The sequence below is a fragment of the Lytechinus pictus genome, chromosome 1 (genome assembly GCF_037042905.1).
Source record: "Lytechinus pictus isolate F3 Inbred chromosome 1, Lp3.0, whole genome shotgun sequence".
Lineage (NCBI taxonomy): Eukaryota > Metazoa > Echinodermata > Echinoidea > Temnopleuroida > Toxopneustidae > Lytechinus > Lytechinus pictus.
In genome coordinates, this window is record NC_087245.1 from 3,315,563 (window position 1) to 3,321,562 (window position 6,000).

Consider the following 6,000-nt stretch of genomic DNA (forward strand, 5'->3'; position numbering starts at 1 on the left):
ATTTGAAGTCTAATTTTTCATTTACTTATTTTCCAGTTATATCGTAATACGTAATAACAAACAATATTACATACGTATCTAGAGTAAATGAATCATAAGATAATTATGTTATCAATTGAATGGTCTCAAAACACACCTTTTATAGCAAAAGCTTGGATCGAATGAGTAAGTAATGGTTGTTTAAGACATATTTAATCTTATTCGTTAATATACCTTTGTTAACACATTTCTATCCCATTCATTTCTTCACTTATTCGGCTGTTTATTCAAAATTCATTTTCATAAAGCTCATATCTAAACTTCAAATTTATTTAATTTCATATACTTTAAATGGTCTGGTATTTCATGTACGATCACTCATACTGAGGATATCAAGTGCTATTAACGTATGGCTAAGCATTTTGACACCACCATGAGTCATGTCCCATAAGCACTCACGACCAAAAGCCTACCACGTCCTTTTGATAAATATGCTTTTTGTATATGTGTAGTCTAACTTAAGCCCCTTTCACAATTGACGTACTACCTGTTTACGACCACCTGCAACAATTTTTTCTTGTTGTTGCACGATCGATCCCTTGGTGTCTTGCGAGCACTCGCAGTCGTTGTAGACGATCGCACAAACTCGAGGTGGTCGGAGGTGATCGTGACTGGTCGCATCTGAACGTTGAACATGTTCAAAATCCAAACGCGATCAAATACGATTGATTCACTCGCAACAGGTCGTACCATCGGTCGGGCGACCATCGTGTTAGTGTTGTTCAACGTTGTACAACTTGGTGCGAGAGGTGACACAACTAAGTATAGTCGCATTTAGTCGACTGGAGGTCGTACAACACTTGCACATGTGCTGGAGACCTACAGAGACCAGTCTTGCGACTGGGTGCGATAATATAAGACTGTTGCAAGATCGATCGAAATTACGGCTTACAACATTCCACTACCGTTGCATTCGCTTGTATGCGACCGTTCAGCCCCTTTCACAATTGACGTCCGACCAGTTTACGACCGCCTGCAACAGTTTTTTCTTGTTGTTGCACGATCGATCTCTTGGTGTCTTGCGAGCACTCGCAGTCGTTGTAGACGATCGCACAAACTCGAGGTGGTCGGAGGTGATCGTGACTGGTCGCATCTGAACTTTGAACATGTTCAAAATCCGAACGCGATCAAATACGATCGATTCACTCGCATCAGGCCGTACCCGGGGTCGTAACATCGCTCGGGCGATCATCGTGCGAGTGTTGTTCAACGTTGTACGACTTGGTGCGAGAGGTGGCACAACTAAGTAGTCGCATTTACTTGACTGGAGGTCGTACAACACTTGCACATGTGCAAGCGACCTACATGTACAGAGACCTGTCTTGCGACTGGTTGCGATAATAATATGGGCCATAATACTGTTGCAAGACCGATAGCAACGGCTTACAACATTGCACTACCGTTTCATTCGCATGTATGCGACCGTTCCACTCGCAATCCCTCGTTCAACACTCGCATGTGATCGCACGAGCACAATAAGAGCATATGCGACTTACTCGTGCAACGGGGTTTACTGGTTGTTTTTGTTGTACGACAGCTGTTGCAACTGTGAAAGCCTCTGTGCGATCTTATGAGATGACTAGCGATTGATGCCTGTTGCAGCCTGTCGCACGACCAAAAGGTCGCAAATGGTCGTACGTCAATTGTGAAAGGGGCTTAAAGCCCCTTTCACAATTGACGTACGACCTGTTTACGACCACCTGCAACAGTTTTTTCTTGTTGTTGCACGATCGATCCCTTGGTGTCTTGCGAGCACTCGCAGTCGTTGTAGACGATCGCACAAACTCGAGGTGGTCGGAGGTGATCGTGACTGGTCGCATCTGAACTTTAAACATGTTCAAAATCCAAACGCGATCAAATACGATTGATTCACTCGCAACAGGTCGTACCATCGGTCGGGCGATCATCGTGTGAGTGTTGTTCAACGTTGTACGACTTGGTGCGAGAGGTGGCACAACTAAGTATAGTCGCATTTAGTCGACTGGAGGTCGTACAACACTTGCACATGTGCTGGAGACCTACAGAGCCCCTTTCACAATTGACGTACGACCATTTGCGACCTTTTGGTCGTGCGACAGGCTGCAACAGGCATCTATCGCTAGTCATCTCATAATATCGCACAGAGGCTTTCACAGTTGCAACAGCTGTCGTACAACAAAAACAACCAGTAAACCCTGTTGCACGAGTAAGTCGCATATGCTCTTATTGTGCTCGTACGATCACATGTGAGTGTTGCACGAGGGATTGCGAGTGGAACGGTCGCATACATGCGAATGAAACGGTAGTGCAATGTTGTAAGCCGTTGCGATCGGTCTTGCAACAGTCTTATGGCCCATATTATTATCGCAACCAGTCGCAAGACAGGTCTCTGTACATGTAGGTCGCTTGCATATGTGCAAGTGTTGCACGACCTCCAGTCAAGTAAATGCGACTACTTAGTTGTGCCACCTCTCGCACCAAGTCGTACAACGTTGAACAACACTCGCACGATGATCGCCCGAGCGATGGTACGACCCCGGGTACGGCCTGATGCGAGTGAATCGATCGTGTTTGATCGCGTTCGGATTTTGAACATGTTCAAAGTTCAGATGTGACCAGTCACGACCACCTCGAGTTCGTGCGACCGTCTACAACGACTGCGAGTGCTCGCAAGACACCAAGAGATCGATCGTGCGACAACAAGAAAAAAACTGTTGCAGGCGGTCGTAAACTGGTCGGACGTCAATTGTGAAAGGGGCTGAACGGTCGCATACATGCGAATGCAACGGTAGTGGAATGTAGTAAGCCGTAATTTCGATCGGTCTTGCAACAGTCTCATATTATCGCACCCAGTCGCAAGACTGGTCTCTGTAGGTCTCCAGCACATGTGCAAGTGTTGTACGACCTCCAGTCGACTAAATGCGACTATACTTAGTTGTGCCACCTCTCGCACCAAGTCGTACAACGTTGAACAACACTCACACGATGATCGCCCGACCGATGGTACGACCTGTTGCGAGTGAATCAATCGTATTTGATCGCGTTTGGATTTTGAACATGTTCAAAGTTCAGATGCGACCAGTCACGATCACCTCCGACCACCTCGAGTTTGTGCGATCGTCTACAACGACTGCGAGTGCTCGCAAGACACCAAGGGATCGATCGTGCAACAACAAGAAAAAACTGTTGCAGGTGGTCTTAAACAGGTCGTACGTCAATTGTGAAAGGGGCTTTAGATACACACTTGGACTCGATAAATAACTGAGCATGACTGGTATCTTTGGAGTTACAATCAAGACTGCCTTTATTTCCACTAGTCCACTATATATACATGTATTATGCACTGTACATAACATTATATTCTCTGTGGGGTAGGATGATATTGATAAGGAAGTATGATTGTTTCATTTCTGTGTCCGCAAGCACGTGTGAATGTTGCACCACATAGCAAGTTTAGAAAATTACTCTAAAAATCCTTCAAAAATCAATGTAACCTTTTCCATGTTTAATTCGAAACATTAAAGAAAAGTTGTGTCGATACGAGTCACTGACTTTCAGGGAACTGTATATCTAGTGAGCTCCGTTGATGATGTTATCAACTAAGTATTAAAGAAATAAAATTTGTATTTTTACAGCAGCAAAACAGTGTGAAGTAAAAAGAAAGCGCCATAATACATTGATGACTTACGTTTGAATAAAGGGGTACTCCGGGCTGAAATTGATTACATATTAATATAATTATAGTAAAATCCACTGAGTAAAATGTTGAAAATTTCATCAAAATCTGATGACAAATAACAAAGTTATTCAATTTTAAAGTTTAGCAACATTTTGTGAAAAAAAGTTATATGCCGGTCGTCTTGAATATTTATTAGGTGCATGGGACTTAGTGTCTTTTCTCAAGTTCTCTTTCATTGAATTATAATATTCAATTCAGCCCATTCAATGCAGTTCATTGACATTGAACTTATAACTTTCTAATTTTATTTTTTTCTATTGAATTACATGTTTGTATATAATATGTATATGTTTGTAAGATACATCCCTCGCTGCCTTACCTGGAGTTGGAAGGAATGGCTTGCGGGTTACAGGAATTTTACGTTTCTTTTTTTTCTTCCAGGCAACTCCAGGACTGCAGCCGCGGGGAGTCCTTTTTAAAATTCTGTCATACTTTGTAATGTCATCATTCTATGGTTTTGTTTGTTTGAAATGCCCATTAAATAATAATAATAATAAAGGCAATGTTTTGTTTATTTATGATGTGATGATATTTTTTATTATCATCTAAGTAGAGCGTTAAAGTCATACATTAAAAACGCATAATTTGGTCTCTTCAATTGCCTGTGCAGTATCAGAGCGTATCCCTAGAATGACCGAAATCCGAAGAATATCCCATAGTAGGCTCCTGTACAAAATTTGCTATTGAATAGGAGAGATTATTACCTATGCAAGGTATTTTAGCAGATAAATAAAAGTCATATTTCGCTCGCTACTTTCAATCCGAGACCGACGAGGTAAACATTTGCCATGTTTCCCTCCCCGGGCTTTGCCCATAGGAATCCTGTACAAAACAGAGGGCAATATTTGCCATATTTCTTCTAGTGCGCTTGCGCAGTAGGAGCCGATTTTGATCGCTAGTCTCAGTATTTGAGAAATCTGGCTGGAACCAGTTTATGAACAAACGCATTGTAGATAATGCGCGGCGCGACCAGTGCATACACAAACGTAACCCAAGCGCAAGATTTCTACTTGCTGAGTGTATGTGCGCGCCGTGCATGATGCGCGACTGCAACGTAACAATTACGTCACAATTGCTAATTAAATGTTACTTCGCTAAGGTCGTGAATAACCTGAAATCAGAAAGAGTGATGAGCAAACAGGCATATAAATTGTTCCAAATAGTAGCTTGAATTACACGTTGTACAGCCTTGGGTAATAATAATGATATTGACTGGCTCTTCTTTCGGGAAACATCAAATATGTCGCCCTTAAAAGAACCATATTGCCCTCGTCTAAAGACTCGGGTCAATATGATTCTGTTGCGGGCGACATATTTGATGTTCCCCTCAAGGCCAGTCAATATTATATAAATATTCAACAGTATAGTGCGCATATAAATAATATAAATATTCAACAGTATAGTGCACATGCGTGAATGCGCGTACAACAGCGAAAGCAATGCGATGTGCAGCATAAGAGCGCAACGACACTTAATTACGTCATAATGCACTACATGCAAGTCGCATGTCAACGACCAAATTTGATCTTATGAAGTGATGATGCCATTATGTGTTAAGCGGATATGACTTGTTCAATCAAATGTCTCTCTCTTTTTTATTGCTCGGGGTGGGTATATATGATAATACTTATTTTGGATGGCTTTATTTCATGGAATACCAGAAATATTCCACTCATCTGCGATTCGTGGAATATTTGCCCAAAATTCTTGGAATATTTCTGGTATTCCATTCATAGCCATCCAATATAATATAATTGTTTTATGCACTTATAATTGTTTGCATTTTACATATGTTTTTTCAACCTAATTGAATATGAAGAATAAATAATTGAATTAGATTGAATGGGCTGATATCATGTCCCCACCTTTAAATTCTTGTTATTATGGAACCATAATTATTACATATGTTCGTATATATGCGTGTATAATTTTCCCTTATAATAAAATGCATTAAATCAGTTGTCAATGAAATTTATTTCATTCTCGGAGGGCAAACTTTGCACATAGTTTCATATAATAAAATGAACAAGAATGAGTGGGGATATGACATCATGAGTTTGCTCATTGAATATTAATCAAGGCATGCATAAAACTGTCTCACCGAAATAATGCACATCTTTAAAATGTCACAACTTCGTTATTCCTTGTCCGATTTTGATCAGATTGTCAGTGTTATGTTTATCTTATTTTTCTTCATCTCTTCAAATCATATTGTTTTCAGCCTGGAGAACCCCTTTAAACCT